General features: G+C 41.8%; 1 protein-coding gene across 4 annotated transcripts in view; it reads right to left on the bottom strand.

The window, feature by feature from the left end:
• Nucleotides 1-27,885, bottom strand: part of KCNIP1 (potassium voltage-gated channel interacting protein 1) — a 566,415-nt gene that overhangs the window by 397,377 nt on the left and 141,153 nt on the right. Inside the window, exon 1 of one of the 4 annotated variants that reach the window (XM_060271730.2) lies at nt 20,393-20,581. The exons of 2 other annotated variants lie outside the window; for them this stretch is intronic. The gene's annotated coding sequence lies outside the window, so the exon portion shown is untranslated. Of the gene's footprint in view, nt 1-20,392; nt 20,582-27,885 lie in introns of those variants that run through there. One more of the 4 variants, XM_060271729.2, reaches the window with a different exon arrangement.

Raw genomic sequence — 27,885 nt, 5'->3', positions numbered from 1 at the left:
CATTATCAAGACCCATTGCTTCCAGCAGGACATGCTCAATACAACACCATTCAGCCATGGAAACAATAGTTGTGACAACATAGCAAATAATCCAGGAACAAAGGAAGAGAAATTTGGCCTCTTCTTGCTCATTTGGCAATATCTTAGTTAATTAAAACAGAAAGCAGTGACAGTGCAGGAAGAGCCTATTTACTTTTATTGTAGTCCTTCTCTTTACAAGTCTCTGGTGTTTCCCCCATTTTTTTTATCCAAGAGAATAGATGGAGTAAGCTCATGCTGACTTAAGCACTTTTAAAAACTACCATTCCAAAACACAGAGTCAAGGGCAAGGCTGAATACTGCTAAAAATTGACTCAGCTCAGTTGAAATCACTAGGGTTATGCTAATCAAGATCAGATTATGATCATGTTGAGACAGCCAAACTTTTAGGAGGCTGACAATACAGAACATTATTTGGAGGTCAGCAAAAGGCAGCTATACAGGACAAGTTTTGAAAACTCTAATTGCCTAAATTTATCCCCTCAGCTCTTATAGCCTTTAGTTTTAATTTAGGAAAATATGTGAACACAGTCTGGAGACTTCATCCGGCAGGTAACTAAGCATGGATTGGGAAAATGCTGAATAACCAATATCCTCTGGATAATTAGGTGTCTAAACACAATTCTGAGCTTGAGTGTCTTGATCACTTGGTCTATTCTGGTGTGGTTTTGCCAAAAGTGTTGGATGATTTTGGGTAAGATCAGGTATTTAAAACCATGGATAATGTTCACTGATAAGGTGCAACCTTGTGGGGCCCAGAGAGCAGTCAGATTTGCATATACTGTAAAAGAGAATAAAATTGTATTTTAATTGTGTTCTGGTTCTTTTTATTTCTTAATTTTACAATACATTTTAATACTGACTGTTTAGTTTTGTCCATATGCAGTTAACAAAAAATAAAAATAAAAGGAAACCATGGTTCCCACTATGAGAATGAGATGCAGTAAGCCTCAGGCTTGTGCCTTCTCCCTTCTCATCATGCATACCAGAAGAGGCTGTCTTTAAGGTACCTGAACTTGGAGAACTGTGGTTTGGTTAAACTGTGGTTTGAGAACCAGTCAGAATTTGAACCAAGATCTGATCTTGACTTGTTCTTAAAAACTATACTTTAAACACCTCACACTTGCCTGAGTTACTAACCACCGGCTTGGTCAAAATAAAGAATCCTAATATTAACATATGATTAATTTTAAATTAGATATTATAATTAGATATTATAATGCTTAGGATTTAAGCAGCACAGTCCTCCACATTATCAGAAGTAAGCCTTATGATGTTCAACAGAGCTTATACTCTGTGAGTTTACTCAGGAGAAAGGACTGTTTACTAAGCAGTGAGTCCAATTCTATCCAATGAAGCTTACTCTAAAGTAGGGATGTAAAAAGGCCATAATCTCAACTCCAACCTGTCTCCATCATAATCAGTGCTGTTTCCAGTCTGCTGCAGGTCATTTTCTACCAAATGCTATGTTATCTTGCTCTCTGCTATTTAACGTAATTATTTATGTAATTTACATCATTATGAATTTAATATAATTAATGACACAATTATCTCAGGACACAAGGGAGAAATGTGCTAAGAGGAAAGCACGCTTGGCAAATCCACACCGTGATCAACTCCCGCCTGAAAACCAATGTCCCCACTGTGGAAGGACGTGTGGATCCAGAATTGGCCTCCACAGTCACTTAAGGACCCATTGTAAAACCGTGTTTATGGAAGACAATCTTACCCAGCTACGAGTGATTGCCAAAGAATAATTTCCACACCATAAATTTCAAAGTAAAGGAAATGTCAGAACAGTGCAAAAATTTAGTTAGATGTGGGCTTTAAAAAACTTGTGATCGTATTCAACCAATCATATTGGCTGGATTGATTTCTGTTCCAGGCCTGGGATGGAAATGCAAACAGTGGCAATTTCCATTTCCAGTGGAGTTCTCTGATGTCCCTACTCCCAGGTAAGTTCTCTGATGTCCCTACTCCCAGGTAAGGTTGCCGTTTTATGTCCTAAGTTCTCTACAAAGGGCGGGGAACAGAGACACAGTTTCCTCCATAAGCTTCAATCATAAAAGAATGGACACAAGGAAGGGGAGGGAGCACAGTTTGAATTATGGCAGAGTTCAGAGAACCAGAGAATTAACCAATACTTCAATGCACAGCGAAGAGAAACCTAAAGGCAAATGGGTTCCCACTCAGTAAATGAAAGCTGCAGTGTTAAGCTGCAATGTTGGGTTTAAGCAGAACACCAAAGCAAGAGCTTGAAGAGAAAACGGGGAGAGAAAACAGAAGGATGTGTGCATTAGGAAGTCAGTAAACATTTAAAGAGAATGCAAGAAAAGAGAAACAAGTGTAAAGGATGAAAAAACGTATTACAGTCATAAGAAGTGGGATAGATTACAATCACAATTCTGTGAACTGCTCACAGTTCATTATTGCTACATTTTAAGGCTGAGAACACTGAAGCTGTGATAACAGAATCACCAGCCAGTGAATCCCTGAGTGTGTCGGAATATGAGATTATGGGATTTGATGATGATGAAATGGGTAACATCCAGGAGTAAGAAGCCCAGAGGTGAGCATACATTTTCATAAGCAAGCCAGCCTTTGATGGCTCCTCTGCTGTCGCTGTTATTTGTTTTCCCCAGAGCCTTAAAGTGTGCACAAAATTAAGCCATCATCATCTTATCCCCCCTCCCCCTCTGCTTCTTTTTAGTGCTTTGTGCATATAGGCTGTACATAATGCAAGCACAGCTGAAAGAACTCCAGCCCTGGCCCCAGGGAGCATGCAATTTGTTTCCAAGATAAAAGTTAGCAAGCTATTTGCTGTCAATGATGCTGTCGCTGACTTAATGAGAGTGCCTTCTTATCTTTATGTCCTCGTTTGCAATAGCAGTCTAGATGCTGTGCAATAAAACACTGCAGCTCAAATGCTATCTTGCAGTACACGTCAGGAAAGGGAGGGAATGGAAATATTTGTTTTGTGATAAAAACTCTTCCATTATCTTAACAGTATTCTGGATGAAACATACTTCCATGCATCCAAATGCTGTTTTTAATCATCTTACCACTGGTAGAGCTTCTCGGACCATAGTATAACCTGACCTGGACAAGAGGAAATGAGGCCTGACAATGCCAGCCATCACAGACCAATGATATCCTCATGAATGCAGAGAGCTAGAAGCCTTCAGGTGGTGTGAGCTTCCCACAAAGTGAGAGTGAGGGCCCTGCTCCAGGCAGAGCAGCCAATTTAATTCACCTGCTTGGTTATTTATACCTAGAGGATGTTTTACAGAAGAATGAAAAGGGATTATAGTAAAACTGCATAATAATATCAAAGTCAAATCAGTGAACAGTATGACTCTTGTAATATTATAAACAAAAAAAGAGTGTTTTTTTTCAAATGTGTTCCTTAACATCTAGATTCATTCAGGGGGCTGTGTGTGTGTGTGTGTGTGTGTGTGTGTGTGTGTGTGTGTGTAGTACCACTTACAAGTTACTGTGTGATATTATTCCAAGGGGTGGGAATTGTAGGGGGGGGGAAGGGTCCACTACTGAGCTGCCAATTGCACACTTGTACCTGTGGGGCAAATTATGTTTAAGAAAGAAAGGGGGAAAGCAGCCATCACTTTTCCAACTATGTGCCATCGTCAAATGAATACATTTCTTCCTCTTGAAAATTATGGGATTATTCTTCTCACTCTTTCAGCCACTCTCAGCTAAGGATGAGGGGAGAGATTCAATTCAGTTCACATTTAATGGCAAAGTTAGCTACCGGTAATCTGCACTTTCCAAAACAAGACATGAACCAAAACATAGCCATCCTTTGAAATCTGCACTTCTATGAATTTTGCAATGTAGTTCTCCAGGCAGTGTGTACAAAAACACACAGGTTAGGGTAAATGTGTTATATTATTGAATGCATTATATTAGGAGAAATTGCTTTGCAAACAATGTTCACAATGGCAGAATTGCATTCAAAGATCTGCATATTAGGAAAAATTCACATTAAAATGCTGGCAAACTTTCATGAAGATTTTTTATATTAAAAAATGCAAACTGATGCGGAAATATAGAGAATCAAAGATAAGAATGGAAAAAGGATAAATTGAGAGAAACTCAGAATGCCTATCCCTACTCTCAACCCAATTTTCTTTGCTGAGAAAATTGCTGAGAAAACTCAAGGCTATCCAGAGCCCTAATTATTCAACTATTTGAGACAAAGACATAGCAGCAGTCCCAGACAACAAATCCAAAACTGCATTGTCTGTATAGAGGATGCAATGCAGACAAAATTTGTGCTGCCTCAGCACTTTCCCCCTTGTTTTCCAGAGCCAATATTTAAGCTCCCTTATGAAATCTCCAGAGAGCAAGTGCAGTTCATAAAAAATATTTCCTTTTCCCCCTGATGTATTATTCACATTATTGTAGTATTTGGAAAATACCAAGAAAAAAGAAGAAGCATCAAAGCTGCTCCAGAGTTTAAAATCCATTTTTCCCAACAGTTGGCTCTTATTGGCTTAAGAGAGTATGATGATGTGGTATTCTTTAGAACACAAAATGCTCCCCCTTCTCTTTTTCCATGATTGCTTTGAGTTTTGTTAAAGTCCATCCTGAGACATTCTTTCAAGCCTTCTCAAATCCCCATGGAGGCCATTTTCATCCTTTACAAAGTTAGCTCTTAATGAAAACATACCACTTAGTTACTAGGTGATTGAGCGAGTGGTTGCGGAACAACTCCAGGCACGCCTGGAAGAAGCGGACCATTTGGATCCCTTCCAGTCAGGATTCAGGCCTCATCATGGGACTGAAACTGCCTTGGTCGCACTGGTCGATGATCTCCGGCGGGCTAGGGACAAAGGTAAGAGCTGTTTCCTTGTTCTGCTGGATCTCTCAGCGGCTTTTGACACCATCGACCATAACATCCTTCTGGACCGTCTAGAGGGCTTGGGAGCTGGGGGCACTGTCATGCAGTGGTTCCGCTCCTTCCTCCTGGGCCGTGTTCAGAAAGTGGTGGTGGGGGATGAGTGTTCAGACCCCTGGGCGCTCACTTGTGGGGTGCCTCAGGGTTCTGTCCTCTCCCCCATGCTTTTTAACATCTATATGCAGCCACTGGGAGAGATCATCAGGGGGTTTGGGCTGGGTGTCCATCAGTATGCTGATGATACCCAGCTCTACCTCTCTTTTAAATCAGAACCAGTGAAGGCGGTGAAGGTCCTGTGTGAGTGCTTGGAGGCGGTTGGAGGATGGATGGCGGCTAACAGATTGAGATTGAATCCTGACAAGACAGAAGTACTGTTTGTGGGGGACAGGAGGCGGGCGGGTGTGGAGGACTCCCTGGTCCTGAATGGGGTAACTGTGCCCTTGAAAGACCAGGTGCGCAGCCTGGGAGTCATTTTAGACTCACAGCTGTCCATGGAGGCACAGGTCAACTCCGTGTCCAGGGCAGCTGTTTATCAGCTCCATCTGGTACGCAGGCTGAGTCCCTACCTGCCCACTGACTGTCTCTCCAGAGTGGTGCATGCTCTAGTTATCTCTCGCTTGGACGTGGGGCTACCTTTGAAGGTGACCCGGAAACTACAACTAATCCAGAATGCGGCAGCTAGACTGGTGACTGGGAGCGGCCGCCGAGATCACATAACACCGGTCCTAAAAGACCTACATTGGCTCCCAGTACGTTTCCGAGCACAATTCAAAGTGTTGGTGTTGACCTTTAAAGCCCTAAACGGCCTCGGTCCGGTATACCTGAAGGAGCGTCTCCACCCCCATCGTTCTGCCCGGACACTGAGGTCCAGCTCCGAGGGCCTTCTGGCGGTTCCCTCATTACGAGAAGCCAAGTTACAGGGAACCAGGCAGAGGGCCTTCTCGGTAGTGGCACCCACCCTGTGGAATGCCCTCCCACTAGAGGTCAAAGAGAACAATTACCAGACCTTTAGAAGGCATCTCAAGGCAGCCCTGTTTAGGGAAGCTTTTAATGTTTGATGGATTTCTGTATTTTAGAATTTCTGTTTTTTTGGAAGCCGCCCAGAGTGGCTGGGGGAACCCGGCCAGATGGGCGGGGTATAAATAATAAATTATTATTATTATTATTATTATTATTAGCTGATGGGGAAGACTCCTGGGGTTTGTAGAGTAGCTACTGTAAGCACTGAAAGGAATGATTTCCATAATCTTGCTCCACATGTGTTCTTTAAATGGATGAAGGACTTTCCCCCATTCTTCAGCAAAATGTACAGGGAAGTCCTCTCTCAGCTTCATAGGCAATCAACACCAAAGCTCAAAGGCCCATATCTACGGTTATGGAATGGGTATGCTATTAACACTAGTGATTTTGTGATTAGGGCTTCTACAATTTACTTCTAAATTAGTACATTCACCCTGTACAGCTAGACAAAAAACACCCTCCCCCAATTGCCCATCACACCAAATGTTGTTTTGAGCCCATATGCTTCTCAGCATCAGTTTTCTCCCCTGCCCCCCTTTTCTTCACAACTTCCACCCTTCAATTTAGGAAATATTTGTATATCCACACTCCACAAATGTGTGATGGTTGCTGCTGCTGCTCTCCCTCTTGCTGCCTTGAGTGGCTCAATCACAGCATACAAAGCACTGGAATTTGAGAAATAGGATTGCTTAAATGTACCCCGTTTCTCTGAAAATAAGACATAGCCATAATATAAGCCGTAGCAGCATTTTTAAGCATTCAAGGAATATAAGCCATATCCCGAAAATAAGACATGGTGATAGGTACAGCAGCAATGCCGGCCATGGCAGGAGGAGGGGGAAAAAAGACATCCCCTGAAAATAAGCCATAGTGTGTTTTTTGAGGAAAAATAAATATAAGACGGTGTCTTATTTTCGGAGAAACACGGTATTGGCTGGGGGCAAGCTTAGCCAAGGGCTTGTGATCATTGAAAAGCTCCATTGTGATTAGCTTATCAGTCACTATGAAAGGGGATTAATTAAGGATTTTGAGTCCTAATGAAAACAGCCCCCCCTTTCAGTGACAAGATGGGCATGGGGCAGGCACATCATCATGATTTGACAGAAGAATATGGAAGTTGGGTGTGCAGCTCTTAACTGTCTGTAGAATGGTAGTGCTGTGAAGCTAGTAAGCGACTATAAGTGTTGTGTGTAGGATGGGACAGAGTTTGGGCTCTGCCATTCTCTCCATCAATAACTATCCTTCCTTGAATAGTAGTCACATTAAAAACTCAGCTTGAGAGTGAGGCTAGGATAGAAACCCACACAGATATGGGATTTACTGTGTTTGCCTCCAAATAATATTTCCCGTAAAGACATAAAAATACACTGCAATGGGTCAATCACATTGACCCCCCCCCCGGAAAGTTTTACTATCAGAAGGGATTGCAATAGCCTGATCATGAATACCTCCTGAAAATTCAATGTAAATGACATTTTAAAAAACCTGTGTAATATAATAATCATTCCCAAAGCCCCACGTCTCACATAGGCAATCATTCACTGGGAACTAGCAGGTAGAAACACAGTTTTCTTCCTCCATGCCTAATATGAAGTCTTCTGGGATTAAAACAAAAAAAATCTTGTTGTGAACAAGTGGAATCAATTACATTATGTCTGAATAAACGAATTAGCTACTCAGTACACAGGAGGGAATTCTAGCAGCCAGTGTCATCTACGGCAAAGTAAGTCACATCCTCCAAAGGGCATGCTGCCTGACACATGATCAGGTTTAAATGCTGTTTGCAATCCAAATACCAACCCACACAGAATGTAATATTGGGAACATTTAAAAGGCAAAATCATTCATTTCTGATCAGTCACTGAGGTCTTTCAGTCCAAGTCTACTTAGCCAAATACTTGGAGAGGGGCGGGGGGAAGCCAAGCAGGCAGGCAATGGGTTGCTCTGCAGCTGTGGAATTGTTTCCCATGAACTGTTTTCCCCTTCAATATAACCTTATAGTGTTTCCAAATAAGCAAACAATGTCCCAAAGAATTTTGTTTATATACACACACATGCAGTTTACTAAGGATTACAACAATAAACTACAGTCGTACCTCGGGTTACGAACACCTCGGTTTGCGAACAGTTCGGGTTACGAACTGCGCAACCCCGGAAGTGTTTTCGTCGTGTGTGTGTGCGCAGAAGCGGCGCACGCGGTCTGCGCATGCATGAAAATTGCGAAGATCACGCTTTGCGCATGCGCAAAATGGCGCTTTGCGCAGCGTTCGGCTTACGAACTTTTCGGGTTATGAACTGCGATCCGGAACGGATCACGTTCGTAACCCGAGGTATTACTGTATGTAAAAGAGCAGAGTTCATATTCCTATAAAAGAGCATCACAAGAATAAGCACGGCACAATTTCAAAGACTTGAGAGTTGCATTTCTCAATGCCTTAATTTCAAGAAGTTAAGTAAGGCTTTTCTGAATGGAGGCACTAGTAGGAGGTGGGACTCATGGGAAATAAATTTCCCTGGTGTCCTGAAGCTTACTGTAACTCGATAAAAGCAAAGGGGAAGCAAGAACATGACTATTACCGAGGAGGGTTGCAAGAAACATGCAACTTTGTTACATGATACTCGGTCCTTCTACATATTGATCCTGGCTTGACAGTGTCTACACTAGTTTAATAACCTGCAGTGTCAATTCACACTACCTATCTGCCCACCCCCTGATCGTCTCCAAGCATTTGACTTGGTAGATATGTAACTTTGATCATACATCTAATCCTGCTTATTTCAGTTCAATTTACTATGCTCAGTAAATCTTTGATAGTAAAATCCATTGCTGTTAATTATTTGGGAAAGTTTGATATACAGTATACATATCACAGATCAACCAACATTGGTTAAAAGGGAAGTTAGCAATCATATGGCATGATTTCAATTTAAAAAATAATAATTACTGAGGAACTTACTTGTAAGTTGTTGTTGTTGTTTAGTCGTTTAGTCGTGTCCGACTCTTCGTGACCCCATGGACCAGAGCACGCCAGGCACTCCTGTCTTGCACTGCCTCCCGCAGTTTCGTCAAACTCATGTTCGTAGCTTCGAGAACACTGTCCAACCATCTTGTCCTCTGACGTCCCCTTCTCCTAGTGCCCTCAATCCTTCCCAACATCAGGGTCTTTTCCAAGGATTCTTCTCTTCTCATGAGGTGGCCAAAGTATTGGAGCCTCAGCTTCACGATCTGTCCTTCCAGGGAGCACTCAGGGCTGATTTCCTTAAGAATGGATAGGTTTGATCTTCTTGCAGTCCATGGGACTCTCAAGAGTCTCCTCCAGCACCATAATTCAAAAGCATCAATTCTTCGGCGATCAGCCTTCTTTATGGTCCAGCTCTCACTTCCATACATCACTACTGGGAAAACCATAGCTTTAACTATACGGACCTTTGTCGGCAAGATGATGTCTCTGCTTTTTAAGATGCTGTCTAGGTTTGTCATTGCTTTTTTCCCAAGAAGCAGGCGTCTTTTAATTTCGTGACTGCTGTCACCATCTGCAGTGATCAAGGAGCCCAAGAAGGTAAAATCTCTCACTGCCTCCATTTCTTCCCCTTCTATTTGCCAGGAGGTGATGGGACCAGTGGCCATGATCTTGGTTTTTTTGATGTTGAGCTTCAGACCATATTTTGCGCTCTCCTCTTTCACCCTCATTAAAAGGTTCTTTAATTCCTCCTCGCTTTCTGCCATCAAGGTTGTGTCATCTGCATATCTGAGGTTGTTGATATTTCTTCCGGCAATCTTAATTCCGGCTTGGGATTCATCTAGTCCAGCCTTTCGCATGATGAATTCTGCATATAAGTTAAATAAGCAGGGAGACAATATACAACCTTGTCGTACTCCTTTCCCAATTTTGAACCACTCAGTTGTTCCATATCCAGTTCTAACTGTAGCTTCTTGTCCCACATAGAGATTTCTCAGGAGACAGATGAGGTGATCAGGCACTCCCATTTCTTTAAGAACTTGCCATAGTTTGCTGTGGTCGACACAGTCAAAGGCTTTTGCATAGTCAATGAAGCAGAAGTAGACGTTTTTCTGGAACTCTCTAGCTTTCTCCATAATCCAGCGCATGTTTGCTATTTGGTCTCTGGTTCCTCTGCCCTTTCGAAATCCAGCTTGCACTTCTGGGAGTTCTCGGTCCACATACTGCCTAAGCCTGCCTTGTAGAATTTTAAGCATAACCTTGCTAGCGTGTGAAATGAGCGCAATTGTGCGGTAGTTGGAGCATTCTTTGGCACTGCCCTTCTTTGGAATTGGGATGTAGACTGATCTTCTCCAATCCTCTGGCCATTGCTGAGTTTTCCAAACTTGCTGGCATATTGGGTGTAGCACCTTAACAGCATCATCTTTTAAAATTTTAAATAGTTCAGCTGGAATATCATCACTTCCACTGGCCTTGTTATTAGCAGTGCTTTCTAAGGCCCATTTGACTTCACTCTCCAAGATGTCTGGCTCAAGGTCAGCAACCACACTACCTGGGGTGTACGAAACCTCCATGTCTTTCTGGTATAATTCCTCTGTGTATTCTTGCCACCTCTTCTTGATGTCTTCTGCTTCTGTTAGGTCCTTACCACTTTTGTCCTTGATTATGGTAATCTTTGTACGAAATGTTCCTTTCATATCTCCAATTTTCTTGAACAGATCTCTGGTTTTCCCCATTCTATTGTTTTCCTCTATTTCTTTGCATTGCTCATTTAAGAAGACCCTCTTGTCTCTCCTTGCTGTTTTTTGGAAATCTGCATTCAGTTTCCTGTATCTTTCCCTATCTCCCTTGCATTTTGCTTGCCTCCTCTCCTCCGCTATTTGTAAGGCCTCGTTGGACAGCCATTTTGCTTTCTTGCATTTCCTTTTCCTTGGGATGGTTTTTGTTGCTGCCTCCTGTATAATGTTACGAGCCTCCATCCATAGTTCTTCAGGCACTCTGTCCACCAAATCTAAATCCTTAAACCTGTTCCTCACTTCCACTGTGTATTCATAAGGTATTTGATTCAGATTGTATCTTACTGGCCCAGTGGTTTTTCCTACTTTCTTCAGTTTAAGCTGGAATTTTGCTATAAGAAGCTGATGATCTGAGTTACAGTCAGCTCCAGGTCTTGTTTTTGCTGATTGTATAGAGCTTCTCCATCTTTGGCTGCAGAGAATATAATCAATCTGATTTCGATGCTGCCCATTTGGTGATATCCATGTGTAGAGTCGTCTCTTGTGTTGTTGGAAGAGAGTGTTTGTGATGACCAGCTTGTTCTCTTGACAGAACTCTATTAGCCTTTGCCCTGCTTCATTTTGAACTCCAAGGCCAAACTTGCCAGTTGTTCCTTTTATCTCTTGATTCCCTACTTTAGCATTCCAATCCCCTGTAATGAGAAGAACATCCTTCTTTGGTGTCATTTCTAGAAGGTGTTGTAGGTCTTCATAGAATTGGTCAATTTCACTTTCTTCAGCTCCGGTAGTTGGTGCATAAACTTGGATTACTGTGATGTTAAAAGGTCTGCCTTGGATTCGTATTGAGATCATTCTGTCATTTTTGAGATTGCATCCCATTACAGCTTTTGCCACTCTTTTGTTGACTATGAGGGCCACTCCATTTCTACTACGGGATTCTTGCCCACAGTAGTAGATATGATAGTCATCCAAACTGAATTCGCCCATTCCCTTCCATTTTAGTTCACTGATGCCCAGGATGTCGATATTTATTCTTGTCATCTCATTTTTGACCATATCCAGCTTACCTCCATTCATGGTTCTTACATTCCAGGTTCCTATGCAATATTTTTCTTTACAGCATCGGACTTTCCTTTCGCTTCCAGGCATATCCGCAACTGAGCGTCCTTTCGGCTTTGGCCCAGCCGCTTCATCAGCTCTGAATCTACTTGTACTTGTCCTCCGCTCTTCCTCAGTAGCATGTTGGACGCCTTCCGACCTGAGGGGCTCATCTTCCAGCGTCATAACTTTTATATGCCTGTTGTCTTTGTTCATGGAGTTTTCTTGGCAGGGATACTGGAGTGGCTTGCCAGTTCCTTCTCCAGGTGGATCACGTTTAGTCAAAACTCTCCACTATGACCTGTCCATCTTGGGTGGCCCTGCATGGCATAGCTCATAGCTTCTCTGAGTTATTCAAGCCCCTTCGCCACGACAAGGCATTGATCCATGAAGGGGTACTTGTAAGTAAGGCATGCTTAAGAAGTGTGCAACACTTAATTGCATTTGGGTTTAGCGCATACATACTAATGAATGCATACTAAAGAGAAATCTGTTTTATATAAAAAGATATAACAATGCCCCTTTTTCTTGAATAGTCTGACAAAGTAAGCAGTGGGTAGCAGACATAGGAGATGCTATGGAGAAAGGTATGGAAAACCCATGACAACTTCTAAGGAAGAGCATTAGTGCATGAAATTAAGTGAGAAAACTACATTTAGAGTTGGTTCCACTTGAAGTATTTTGCATATGAACTATTTCTTTTCCTATCAGTGTAGAAAATTTGAATGCCCTGAGGTTACAAAGATATTGGTCATGGACAAACAGCCTCCAATTATTTTATCAGTTTCTTGCATCAATTTACACAAAACCTCATTGAATTCTTGTATCAATGAATAGCACTTAATTCTGATGTGCTGAGAAATGACAATAGCAATGTAAGTTAAAAGCCTATTTATGTACTGTGATGAAAATTATGGGATCAGGTTGTACAAATCAGCCGGATTCTATCCTTGCTAATCAAATGAAGGTAGTTTATACCACAAGGGGGAGATGTAACTTCTTTCCATTAAGGTGTAGAATGCTTTAACAAAAAAACAATGCCTTTAAATAAAACATTTGCAGACAGAAAAGGTCTACATCGTTGTTTACAGTGTCAATATGCAGATCACTTAGCACCTGATGTATGTTGCCTGCACTGAAAATGTCTGCAAATTGCAGTGTTGTACCTTGTCCAAGAGTAACAGATTCCCCAGTTTAAGAACAAAAAATCCACAAAATCAGCTGTGCAGCCATTACCTGTGGAATAAAGCTAACATTACAATTTCCCCTGTTTCATGTGCTTTTCTTTCTTTGTCTTTTGTCTTTTGTGAGAATCAAGAGCTTAAGTTGAGGCTGCTTAAGTTGAGATACCTCCATTGCAGGGGGTTGGCCTAGATGCCCGTTAGAGGTCCTTTCCAAATCTGTGATTCTGTGATCATCCCACAGTCGTATTCTCAAACTCTGCTTCCAACTCCCCCCCCCCAGGTTTCTCTCCTCCTCTGGACTTCTCAAGACAGCAAAACAGCTGATGTATAGATGTAATTAGGGATAATAAAGGAGAGAGAGAGAGAGAGAGAGAGAGAGAGAGAGAGAGAGAGAGAGAGAGAGAGAGAGTTTCCAGATTCATGGGGGGGGGGAATCTGGTAACCACAGGCTAATGCCTATCTCTGCACATTATTTCCACACTGGCAGTACAAATGTGTGCTTTCGTTTGGTCATTAATTAGCCTCACAAGAAGAAAAGCACCTTTTCCAGTAAGCAGCATCCCTGCAGGTATATTGAAAGCTGTTTACATTTCTTAAGGTAAGGATCTCCCCTACAGAACTCTCTTTACACCCTTGACTATTTCACTCAGCTCCCAAGGCCATGAACACTCTAGATGTAAGAATCTTATTGGATTTTGCACACAACACTTGTGTTTGCTCCACAAGGAACCCACCCCTGGTTGTTCTGTGGTGGAAATGTTATCAGTAAACTACCTCCAGTCAATTAAAGTTATCAGCCTTTTGTCCACTCTGTAGCATGCTTGCAATGTTGGCTTTGGGGAAAATTTGTTACTATGTTATGCCACAGACAAAAGTTTTCTAAAAATTGTATAGGTAAATGAATACCTGTTCACACAATGGACCTCAGGTCTCCAGAACTTCCAGAAGATAGGCGAGTACTAACTGATTGACATGAACAATGACAGTGGTGGTTGGTGCTCACTGGGACTGGAAGGGTACAAGGCAGGGACATCAACAGTAGGTGGCGGCAAAGCTAACTAAATCTAGTTTTGTCCTCCTCTTCCCTGCTGAGTTCCACAAGGGATCACTAAAACTGAGGAAGAGGAAGCTGACAGGCAGTGCCACTCCCTGGACTTGTATGCAGGAAATCAGGCAAATGAGGGCTGGATGAGGTTGGTGGCCCAGTCTCCACTAGACAACACAACATAGTGTAAATACATCCCATCAAGCACTGTGCACTACTGTGTATGGGTTACATTAAGAGAGATTTAGATTGAAAGTGCTCGTGTGTAGATAGAAGTGCACAAAAACACATACACAGCCTATGGACTTGAAATAACATGCTTCCATGGCAACATGTGTACCATGTGATCAGGCATACATGTAGACTAATAGCATACATTTTTGTGAAGTAAACCAACAGCTCTTGTTCATGATCTAAAAATAATGAGTTTATGTTCCCCAGAAAGCACACCAGAAAGAGATAAATACTGTTGCTCCCCCCTATATATAATCCTCCACATGGACCATTTATTCATTCTATTTAAAAGTATCAAAAGTGTTGCAGCCATAATCAGCATGGATATTTCAGCTATTACTGTATATTTATCTCCTGGATTTAGCACTTTTCAGCCCACAAAACCGTATAATACATACAGCTTGCCTCTTTTAATTACTACTTCTGCTTGAACATATTTCACCATAGGAGGGGCAGACTAACTCTCATAATTCACAAAAATTGAAGTGCCCATTTATTTCCTCCTAATCTGCCTCCTGTGGCTCAAGTTTATTTGAGTGCAAAATCACCTTGCCTTGGCTCGCTGGGAAGATAAAAACATAGCAAATGGCTCTTCAAGTAATCTGAAGTGGAAAGTGAAGATGTCAACTCCTCAGAATGGAACATGTCATCTCTCTGGGGAGACAAATTCAATTTATACAGGACAAATATCTTTTCTGTGTATGTGTGGTGGGGACACAAGGCTTCAAGCACTATGAACATTGTATGCATTCTGTACTATATTGTTGCATGCCACCCCAATCTCTGAGTGGTGTGAGACTCCAGGGGTTCCAGTCACTTACCCAAGGTTTGTGTTTCCTTTGAGGTACAGCAGACACTGTAAACAAATAAACTATACGTCTTTATGACATATGTCTTATTTACATATACATACAACCTGAGCCTATGAGGGAGGGGTTCACAACATTAGCACGCCAAGAGGGTCTTGCTTCTCCAGTAGCCAGAAATCCATCAAATTCCATCAGAAATCAAGCATAGTTCTCTTTGCCAGCTTCCAGCTTCTAGCTTGCACACACAACTTCCAATTCTTTGTCTTTCTAACTGACAGACAGTTGACAGGACCCACACATTTGTTCTCTGGCACAGAGCCACTTCCTTTGTTATCTGAATGACCCGTCCTGGCTATTCCAGGAATTGAATTCATGCTGGATCCAGGAATTAGAAGGGGGCTCTGGCATAAAGCCTACCCCCCCCCAATTCATTACACTACAATAATAATAAAAATTGTTATTTATACACCATCCATCTGGCTAGGTTGCCCCAGTCACTCTGGGCAGCTTTTTCCAGGATGAAGATATGCAAGCTAGCCTTCCTTGTTACCCTTCCTTCCCAGAAAATACCAGTCACTTTCACACATTACTCACATTAAGGAGCAAAGGGCTGCACCTTTGACCCCACTCATGACAACACTCAGCTCTCTATCCCTGCTTTTCACATGTTTGCATATATGTCTGGAGAAGCCTTGAGGCACTTAGACATCAACAGGCTTTTTCACATGAGTAACACATGAAGGGAGTTCCTGTTACCACTCTTTGCGGGTTCAGGGTTTGTATCTGCAAAAAGTAGTAGTAGAATCCTCAAGGTGATGCACTGCTACCTGATGAGCTCCAAGGTCTTTCTCAGGAAGTATTCTATTTTAAGTGGCAGAAGGGAGTGGACTTTGTTGAAATGGAGCTCTCTGCCAGAAGATTTTCAAATTCATTGTGAGAGCCATATATTCAGACAATACACAGAACATTACAGGTAAAGGTTGTTGGGGGTTTTTTTTGGGGGGGGGGGAGTATAGGGAATCTGGTGTCTTTATTGCTTTCCTTCTTTCTTTTTTACAGAAAACAAAAAACAGCCACAATTGATTAACTGATTTGATAACAACCAATGCAACCAAAGATCTGATGTTAAATGGAACCAGCTGCTCTCAATAGACACCCCAGGAAACAAGTTGAAGTAATTATTCCAGTAGTTATATACACCAGGGAGTTGGGAATGTGTGATGCTCCAGATCAGGCATCCCCAAACTGCGGCCCTCCAGATGTTTTGGCCTACAGCTCCCATGATCCCTAGCTAACAGGACCAGTGGTCGGGGGAGATGGGAACTGTAGTCCAAAACATCTGGAGGGCCGAAGTTTGGGGATGCCTGCTCTAGATGCTGTTGGACTCCAACTCCCATCAGCCTCGGCCAACATAGATTCATAGAATCACAGAGTTGGAAGGTATCTTGAGGATTATCTAGTACAGTGTTTCCCAAACTTGGGTCTCCAGCTGTTTTTAGACTACAAGCTAGATAGCTGGACCAGTGGTCAGGAATGATGGAGACCAAAGTTTGGGAAACAGTGATCTAGTCCAACTGGAATATGCAGCTGTCCCATACAGGGATCAAACCTGGAACCTTGGCATTATTAGCACCACACTCTAACCAACTGAGCTATCCAGGCTGAGCATGGTCAAGGGGTGATGGAGCTATAGTCCAACAACATCTGGAGGGCCATAGGTTCCTACTTCTAGTTTATATAGGCAAGGAAGTAGTTTATCCACAGATGTGCCCCCCCATTTACTCATTGCTAAAGGGGGAACTATAGGCAGGCCAAAAGATAGCCCTCTTATTTTACCTACAGAAAGTGAAGAGATATTAAGACCAGTAATGGATGGAGAGATAGGAGTACACAAATGAAAACAAGATGAAGTCTGTTGGGACCTGCACTAAATTAATGTCTACAAATTTTAAAAGAAAAAGCAAAGCTGGATGAAGAATTACCAGCCACAACCTGAAAAACAATGGTTTGTTCGTCTCAAATACTTTGACAGTACAAGCATATCTAATTAAAAAGAAGCAGAAACACCGTCATATAAACAAAAAGAACATCAGCTTGCTCGTATACTGCTCTACATTTCTAAGAGCTGCTGAACAAGAATTATACCAAACTGTAAATTCTGACAGATTTACATTCCTTTAAACCCTTTACTGACTTGGATCATAGCCCTGAAGCCAAAGCATGCATGTAAAATTGATGAAGAGAAGAGAGATGAAAAGCATTACACAGTAGGTTGAATCCCAGAAAAAGGCTAAAAGGCTGGGAAAGCCACCAAAAAAGCATTTTAAATGTTTATATACCACAATAGTCTTGACACAGAACAGGGATTTCCCAATAGTAGTTTAATAATAATAATAATAGGTAAACATACTTTGGCACAGAAATGAATGCCGTTTACTTCCAAGAAAATAGGTTTAGGACCAGGCTGGAAGATGACTAACATGCACTATGGAAGAACTGGGAAATAATATTGGAAAAGTGGACACAAGGGAGATATTGTCCCTTGGACATTTTATGTTTACAATAAAATGTAGTCAATACAGAGACTAATAGCATATCAGGATATTCCAACAGATGCGCTAATATATCCTTAGAATGTTAGCATTTGATTCAGCACATCACATTCCAAAATCAATAGAAACATCCTTTTTGCATTGGGCTGTGCTTTGCTGTTTTTGGTTAAGAGAACACAATGCTCTTGGCCCTACAGCAATACAAATCCAATCTTGGATATAAAATACTCTTTAATTTTCTATTGATTGTTCTTAAGATTTTTGTCTCCAAAACCTAGTTCAGAGAACATATGCCTTAGTAAAATCTTTGCAAGAATATTGATCTAGAGACAGGACACAAAAATCATGATGTCTCAAGTAAATATGTGCTACAATTATAAAGACTTCGTCTGTTCTATGTTGTACTCTCAAAATGGCACTTGATTTTGATACTGTTTGCCAGCTTTCCCCAACATGGAGCTCTCCAGATTTTTTTGGACTACAATTCCCATCAGCCCCAGCCAGCTTGGCCAATGGAAAAGGATGATAGGAGTTGTAGTCCAAAACATCAGAGGGCAGCACAGCAGTGTGGAGTCCATTACCTTGATTCACCATCTTCTAACCAGCAGCACAAAGGCTGTTACAATAGGGCAATAATAATGGTTGAGTAATATGAAATCTAGCACAACTGTTGTGCAGCAGAAGCTGGCTTTGCAACAGGAAGTATCAGGGTTACAGCAATCTGTTGCACAACCAACCAAGAGATCCATGCTACCTTCCTGCACAAGCCATTCTGTTAGCACAAGTAGTACACTACTAAGGGATTTCAACTCAGCACTACAACTAATTCATCCTCATGAAGTCCAATACCCTGTTTCCTGCAGTGGCCAACCAGAAGCTTCCAGGAAATCTCTAAGTAGGGCTTGAAGACAATGTCCTTTCCACTGTTGCTTCTCAGTGGTATCAGTAGCATTCCACATAGCTGTCATGCCTAATGAGGATCAAGAGAGCACGTGGCTGGATGCATCTCTGCAAGCACCCCGTCCAAATCATTAGGCTGCATCAGCTAAAATTGGTTAAATGTGGCATTGGACCGCTAAACAGAGGCCAATGACTGGCAGCAAGGTCCTCCCAGATTTGAGTAACTTTGCTCTCAAAGCGAAGTTTGGTCATAGAGCAAAGCAAAATGGTAATAGAGGAGCTCAATGGGCACTAGAGGTCCATCTACTACAGCAGGTGAGATTTATCTCTGGGCCACTTGGAAAGATTCTGCTAGGAAATTCCCCAGAACATTGAGAAATCCCTTGGATTTAAAAAGAGGTGGTCTGACCATGAGAAAGGAGTACTGTGGACTGCTCCTACTTTCAGACAGCCCCTCTCATCACTTGGAGCAAAACTAATGGGTGTGCTTTGCTCTGTGTGTTAGGCCAGCTATCTCTGGTGACAGCCATATCATAGCCATGGAGGCCAGGAAATCTTGAGCTGAACTGACTGCAGTTTCAGCTGAACTGAGATCACCCTGAGCAATTGTCCTGTTGATCCCCCGACACCCAATGACAATCTTCCCTTGACCTTCTGGCCCAGCTCAGAACCATTTCTAGTACACAGGGGGGCAAAGGTGAATCAGGTCTGGACCACCCAGCTTGCCCATCCAAGTCTCTGAGTAACGTGTGACAAGTCAGCTCCCTGATTCATGATTAAATCATGAAAGAGTGTTTCATTATTACAGTTGGCTTTTAATTTATAACATGGCATTTAACACCTTGGCCCACATCATGACCCAAACAAATAAGTGATCCTTCAGGGCAGCATTGTTTTGTAGCTCTATGGGACAGAGGTAGCAAATTGGTCACAAGTGTCCAGGTGCTGCTCATTAAACTAACCCTCATTAAAGTAACAAAAAAAAAATCATATATTCTTAATACTGCACTATGTTAGTGCCTAGCTCCCTTCATACATTCTGTATCAACATTAAGCCAGAGAGACTGACTGTGGGAAGGGCATGTATGCTCCCAGCCCCCTACAACCCTTATGCCCTTGTATATTCAGGCTGAACACTTGAAAAGGGCTCCTTTATCCACTGACCACTTTAGCATTCATTTGCATGACTTTCATACTGGCACTGAGCCTACCCACCAGATCATTAGGTACCAGCCAACATGGTTATAAAAATTAACACACAATAAAATAAATGGAGATAAAATGTGTAATGGCTAACACAGCATGTCCTCAGCTCAAGCACATCAGTCAATGATGCATTTTGCAATTAAAGCCTTACAAGAAAGAATTAAAGAGATATTAATTATTTATTGCTGTTTGGTTTTTGCAATTACTCTCCACTGAATTTCCCCTTCATTGCATCACAAATAAACTTCATTTGTAAGGCACTTCAACCTCTGTTTCTCCAGCAAAATCTTGCTGTTTTGTCTCAGAATACATTTAAGTATAATTGATATAGAAGAGCTGTACTTCAGCAATAAAAAGTATGTGCATATATGGTACCTATAATGTACCTTTTCCAACATGCCTATGAACTCACAAAACCAGATGCAAATCATTATAATGCTGGGACACAATTATTATCAACCTATTCCCTTCAAAAGAAGGAACATTGCTGGTATAAAAGGTCTTGAAAAGGGGGGGACCAGCTGTAAATGGAAGTGATCCTAAAGAAAACAGTTTCACTGGGAGGCCAATCAAGCAGTCCAGGTTTGAAAAGTATCTGGTTTTTCACAAATACATGTTGATTGCCCTCCAGTATGAGAAGCTAGGACTTCAGCTCCTGAGTGAGACCTGACCAAAAGAATAGCATCCTTACCTCGACCAGCCTTACATCAAGCTGATGTACCAAAGGAGGCAGCACAAGTGGCAAAAGATAGCAGAGAAGCAGCAGAATCCCAGACAGTAAGGCAGAGGCTGCCCATTTAAGGATCTTCATAATCAAGTAAGAGGGTGGGGGCCTGGAAGGGGTAGCCAGTTTCCAGGATATATAAATATTCAGTTAGCATGCAGCACTCATTGAAATATGCCATTCCTTCCATCCTTTGGGCCTGTCTAGGCTTCTGAGGCAGCCTGTTTCTGACCATTCTTGATTTCACCTTCTACTACATAATTTTCAAGATGTTATTAACTTATCATCACCCTGCTCTGGTTAGCTGGTTCAGGGCACCGTGTGACTGGCTTCCTCCCAACTGCTGTTGAAGCTTCCTGGCCTGGATACCTATAGAACAAATGGAAAAATTGAGCAATCTGCTCCATATAATTAAATTAAGGCATAACTGAGTAAATATACAGGTGGCATTGGCCATCAACTGGTTACATCAGAAGAATGAAACCAGTTAATGAGATTTTTTTTTCTCATTGAAAACAGTAAAGATGCATTACAACAGGAAGAAAAAGTGCACTCTTTTTTCTTGAATTTTGCAAATCAACATTTCACCATAAGGTGTGCGTTTAAATATAACTGAACTGTCTCCTACTGCGGTTTCATAAATTAACATGTCAGCATTCACATTTGTGAAATCAGTTTATTAACTTGGCATTTGGCATCTCTGTACACCAATAAAGATCAAAGAGTACATAAGAGAAGACAAAATGTAAACTGCTATAAGAAATGGATCAAGTGACCACCATAAATCCAGGGTGCATGTAAGCTGTGGGTTGATCCTGTTGCAGCAATGCCATCTCTCCCTGAGAGACACATGCTCATTAACCCCAGACTGAAAGGGGCTTATGCCACAGCTATGTATATGTAAATAATGACCCACATCTGACAGTATTCCATAGTTTTTCAATAGAGGCAATCTAATGTACTTTCAAATGTGAAAGGGTGTGGGGGGGGGAAGATATGTATGCGAATTACAAATGTGAAGGGGAAAGCAGTCTCAACTTTCAGGTGTGCCATTGTAAACAATGGCTGAGTCTTAGTCAGCCTACCCTCATATGCATATGAATTTCACTACTCCGCAGAATTAATATTGTGCAGTCTGTTTTGTTCCTGGTAAAGTTCACAATCAGCTGGAAGTCCAGCCCAACAGGGGTTCTAGCATGGAATCTAGTTCAAGTCAAGAGTTTTCAGGTTGTGCTTTGTACCCTGGAGAGTCACAAGAACATAATCAAATATAGCTTTGGCAGTAGACAACCATAGATTGGCTCTTACACAGGGCTGTAGCTCATTCTAGGTGGTTTGTTCAACGTCTGATGGGAGAAGCCTCTTGTAACTAATGAGCCTTGCCTGAGAGCAAACATAAGCTCTTAACAAGTGTTTGGGGTGTGTGAGGACTATGGCTCCACCAAGGTTTCCACGCTGGAATCCTTAGAATACAATATGATAGCACAACATCAGCTAGGATGTCAGCTAGGACTTTTAAGGAAGCAGGGTCACATGGGGTTGCTGCTACCTCCTTGCTTACCTCCTCTATTTCATCACTTCCTTAAGAGTCCATGATCCAATCCATCACACACAGGGATTCTAACCTTAGCACCATGGCATAGAAGGGTTGCACAAAGAACATGACCCATTTAACTTCATATTGTCAGAGGGAAGGAACACAGAGACTGAAATCCGAAGCATATCGGTACTTCAATGAGACATCAAATGCAATCCCATTACATTATTAAGAAGTAAATCCCACTGGGTTCAGTTTACTCCCTAGTAAGCACACTTCAGATTGCAATATTACTTTCCAGTAGCTCAGTGGATCTTATGCCTAATACACAAACCTGTATATAACATTGGACCATATGTTTCAAACTGATAGTTGCATATTGACATTGTAATGTGCATTCCAGGCATCCCCAAATTGCGGCCCTCCAGGTGTTTTGGCCTACAACTCTCCTGATCCCTAGCTAACAGGACCAGTGGTCGGGGAAGATGGGAATTGTAGTCGAAAACATCTGGAGGGCTGAAGTTTGGGGGTGCCTGGTGTATTCAAAACCAAGAAAGATAATGGATAAAAAGTAACAGTTTGGAGCTACAATTTGTAGTGCATTGAAACTGGCAGATATTTTGTATTAATGCCATGAACTTCTCATTGCAAAGGGAGTGCAAAAAGGACTATCATCTCTTTCCATATGGTTAACAGTAGGAGGGAGGCAGTCTCTCGTTTGTTCACTGTGCACTTGATACTGTCAGGCTGTTCAAGAATTGTGTGTCTGCAGTTTTTGCATCACTGGCAAAATGTTACGCTAGCAAGGTGATTTTTAAAAGGGGGGCATATACTCTTGCAGAACTAGACAAAATATATGTAGTGTGAATTCTAATTTCCCCATTATACAGTAATTTTTGTTACAGTTAGCAAAATCCAGCATGCTGTGGTAGTCAAAGGGCTAATGAGACTCAGTTCAAATTCACACTCTGCCATGAAGTTCACTAAACTGGGGCAATAGGAATCTCACAGCTTAACATACCTTACAGGGTTGTGGTGAAGATAACAAACCTCACCCACAGTACAACGAGGGCTATGAACCTTGGGGTAAGGTGGAAACAGGAGTTAGGAAAAAGAGGTCCAGAGGATTCTGAGGAGAATGGCAGCTCAGCCTCCACTCACCATTTGGCAGAAATCAGGATGTACAGAGGAGAAGTGAGATTGCACTTAAGTTCCTGGCAGGATATTGAGCTTTGCTTCTTGTTTGCTTACTGAGCCTGCACTGCTGAGAAACTGCATGTAAAAGCCATGGTAAAGCATATACACCTTGGAGCTGTTTCCTCCATACTTCCCAGGTTTATTTAAATCTCTTTCTCTCTCCTTAGTCAGTTAACAAAAACAAACACTGAAGAGGGAGGTTTGAGCTTTCTATTTAAAAGAGAGAGAGAGTTCTGAAGTACAGGAGGCTATTCATCTTTTCCTTTGAAACTGCCTGGTTAAGTACAAACAGTTCCAGTAATAAAGAAATGGTTCTAATTCAGCTACAAGGAAAATCTGTCTCCCTCTCAAGCACCCCTGTGGCTAAGGAATTAATTAGGAAATGCTTTTCAATTAGATTAATTGTTTCACTGCTTACTCCTCAGGTCAAAAGAGTGCATAAAAATTACAGACTGAGGCAGTCATGTTAGATGCAGCTAAAGGTAAAGGTAAAGGGACCCCTGACCATTAGGTCCAGTCGTGACCGACTCTGGGGTTGTGTCGCTCATCTCGCGTTATTGGTTGAGGGAGCCAGCGTACAGCTTCCAGGTCTGGCAAACCAGAGCAGCACATGGAAACACCATTTACCTTCCCGCTGTAGCGGTACCTATTTATCTACTTGCACTTTGACATGCTTTCAAACTGCTAGGTTGGCAGGAGCTGAGACCAAGCAATCAGAGCTCACCCCATTGTGGGGATTCGAACCACCGACCTTCTGATTAGCAAGCCCTAGGCTCTGTGGTTTAACCCACAATGCCTCCCATGTCCCTTAGGTGCAGCTGGGGGTGTACAAAACCAGTGTATTTCCTATCCATGCCACTTTCAGATGTATTTCCCCTAAGTATGTTCTGTCCCAATGAAAACTTTAAGCTGCATTTTCTCACTGCAAGGAATTTGCAAATATGTATTTCTAAACATTTTCTCTTTTTAAAATACGCCCATGCTTAAAAATGTATTTTGATAGGTTTGAGCTGAGGACTACACTAGAACATTCAGACAATGAGAAAACAAGTAGATAACTGAGTTCCAATCTGCATGTTGGAAGGTGTCAATCAGGTAAGTGCTCCCTGAAACTTGCAGAAACTGAATTCTAGAAGCATCGCTAGATGCTATTCTCAACAGTTGGCATGTCTCCATATGAGGCACACAGCATGACTGCCCTCCCAGTGGAACAAAATATTCCACTGAAGTGTGTGGACCAGCACAATTTGTACAGTTGAACTGAGGAAAAGAGAAATTCTTACAGGCTCTCCAGGGTAGCGGCACTGAGTATGCTATTTTTCACTCCCCAGGGAATCTGGAGGGCAGCAGCAGTTAATAGAGACAAAGGTCACCAAGCAATGAAAAAGAGCACAGTGGATGCAGTAGTGCCTGTGGGGAACAGAGAACACAGCTGTATCTCTAGCTGCACATATAAACCTTTAATGAACTGCCAGCTTTAAGCGCTTCAGTTTCATCCTGTGCCATCCTCATGCATCATCATCATCATCATCATGCTTCTATTAAAAGGGGGGGGGGAGTAATAAGCAGGTAGATGTGGAAGAAGCACCTCAGCTTAGCTTGAACAACCAACAGATGAAAAGAAGATTAGCCTAATGGAAAGAGTCATATTAAGTTACTTAAGGCCTGCCATAACAGTCAATTTACCTTGTGCTCCAGGTGGGTTCTGGAATACAAAGCTTAGTGACATGGAGGACACTGTCACATAGCTCCTTGTTTGAAGAATATAGGAGAAACCCACACTGTGGAATCTTCCCAAGCTCCAGTTCCCACATTCCTAAAGGAAGGGGCTTCAAACTGTGGGGATAAGCCTTGGAAAGTCTGAGGAATTTTGTCCTAGATCATACCTGATGCAAATCAAGGAAACCATTCCACTATAAGTCCTATCTGAAATTTGGGGCTCAGATAGCCTGCACAAATGAAATTCTCTAGATTCATTTGTATTGCATCCAGCATGTCAGGACTGATATGAGTGCTGAACGAAATAAACAAAATCAGTGTATAACCTTGCCCTAAAATATGATCCAAATTGCTTAACAGAAAAACAAAAAGCAACATAGATTTCCTTTATTATATCTAGTCAGCACAATATGTTTTGCACAACTATTCACTATGGGCATACCAAGACCAGATCTCATGAGGGCATAAGATTAAAGGGTTGTATTCAACATAGTGCTAAATAGCTTCATCACTGTAAGGATATCTGCTTGTGCAATGGAATTTCCTCTGCCTCTTCTCCCAACCATGCCCTGCCACACAAATATTTTCTAAGAGTTTTCCCCAGACATGCCAACTCTAGGGGGCAGAGGTGTTGTCAGCCACCTCAATATTCCTTAGCAAATGGCTCAGCCACCCTGAATATTGAGGGGTCGTGAGGCCAAACTTCCGAGCCGAGCATGGTGCAGCATCAAAGGCAGGCTTCTCCTGAACGCGAGAGAGGAGGAGCTGCAATAATTGAAGCTGCGTGGTGCTGGGCAAGGCCTCCTCCCAACGACGAACCTCCTCCCAACGATGCATGTGCATCACGTGTCACACATTACATGTCATGCATATGATGTCACAGATGCCCGTCAGGTATGTAATGCGTCGCTGTCCACCCCCCACCCCCAATCTTTGGCTCAAGGTGGCACCTTTGGTTTCTCCAATCCTCCAGAGCAGGAAATTTGGGTCCAGTTTGGAACACACTTGGGATTATTACACACAAGCCAGAAATCTCAGGAATCCAAGATCCCTAGATCCAAAGAAAAAATCAGCCTGAGGTGAATACCAGGCCTTACAGACATATTACAGAACCCAAGAGGGACCATCCAGACATTTTATCTTGGTCATCCTTTTGCCCATTACAGTGCAACACTAAATAAATTTCAGATTTCAAAAATTCTAATACCTGGGTGAGGCCAGGAGCAACTATAGCACAGCTAAAGAAGGTGCAAGAGTAATTCCCACAACTGGCACATTGTTCTGCCTCCACCCACAGCATACTCTTTTATGGAGGAACCACATGAGCACACAAATGCATATCCTGAAGTGCATGTCACAAGCTATAGTACAGGATCTCAGCTAAACAATCTTAGACCTTAATAGGCATGCCTTAGCTACATTGTTTAAATATGTAGATTAAGCTAAACCTACTGAAAGCTAGATGAAAATTATGCTGTTGATTTTTAGAAAGAATACCTGTGAAAAAGCAACATACATCCACATCTGATCTAACTCTAGCTTCACTCACAGCAATCAAAGGACAACAAAGGGATCAAACACCTCTCAGTTTGGATTCTGACATTAGAATTTTCATCTAAGAGCCTGGCACCTTAATTTAAGGGCCTAAACTTGACATCAATGTTTAAAATCCAGGCATTTTGATTGTATGAATTCTCTTCCTTTTCAATAAAGTTGACTGAGTTTTGCTGAAAAAAGTCATAACAGATCCTGCTAAATATTGATAACTGGGGGAAAAGTTGGGATGTTACATGCTGGTGCTGAATATCAAATATTTCTAGGTTTAAAGTTTCACAAAGCAGAATTGTGAAGGGATGTTGGGTTTTTGTGCATGTTCATTTCAATGGTGTATCAAACTAGCATAAGTGAGACCATGTTGAGAAAAATAGACAGAAAGGTTGGCTTTGAAAAAAGCCTAATGCTTGTGTTAGCTTGAGATATCTCAATAAATAATTCAGATATGAACTGTCCTAGGGGTACACACATTTCAGCATCATTTTTAAAGAAAATGAAACAGCAGCTCTTCATCTGATGAGCAAATGTTACAACAAAATAAGCTCTTTGCTTTAATAGCTTACTGAAAATATTTGGTTTTTGCTTAATTTTGGTTGTGTACCAAATATCCATTTGAATGTCCTCTTGGTCTAGCCGAGCAGCATCTAGCTTAATTATAGTTCTGATGCATGAGATTTACAAATAGTTTAAAGATATCAAATTTATAGTAGATTCCAGTTTTCTGTCCCTTGTACTTTATTTATTACAGGAGTGTAAGCAGTGCAATAAAAAAAGGAAGGAAAAGCCACTTTTTGCTGCAATGCAGGTGTGGACATAGAGTTTATGCTGTACAAAATGAACTGCAGCAAAGTTTCCTGGAAATGTAATTTAACACTCCAGAGTCATTTCCCGTTCTCTCTGATATAATGTTTAATGCCATATCTTTCAAGTTTCTGAACCAGACCAACTACATTAATCATCTTACTGCTGCTGTTGTTTTTCTTTTCTTTCTTTTTTTGGAGGGGGTGGGGGAGAAAGGCTACTCAAACTGTGTTTGTAATTGTGTCTGTTTCATTTAGAATACTTTAGCAACCCAGCTCCAGATCAGTTCCGTATCAAAAAGGAAAGCACAAACATGATATATGTGCTTATAAAAAAATGGGACATCTTCTTAAAAAGGAGCTGTGGGGACACTTTCTCAAAGTTCATTCTGTATGTATTCAGTATGTATTCAGTATGTATATTCAGTATGTATTTTTAAAGGAAACAAATGCATTGACAAATGCATTCACCCCCTCAGCCTGTATTATATAGTTTGCCATAACATTAGTTATAATGGCCTGTTTTTGTTAACTGGATTCAGGGACCCCTTTTGGGGGGCTGACGAGGGCATATTAAATCATATAAATACTTTCAGTTAACAAAAATCCACTTGCTGCAACTTTCCTTGTGGGATTGAGACACCTTTCGGTTA

Source organism: Zootoca vivipara, chromosome 2 (assembly GCF_965207765.1).
Source record: "Zootoca vivipara chromosome 2, rZooViv2.hap1.1, whole genome shotgun sequence".
Classification (NCBI taxonomy): Eukaryota; Metazoa; Chordata; class Lepidosauria; order Squamata; family Lacertidae; genus Zootoca; species Zootoca vivipara.
Note: the sequence above shows the minus strand (reverse complement) of the source record. Positions and strands in the feature narration are given on the sequence as shown.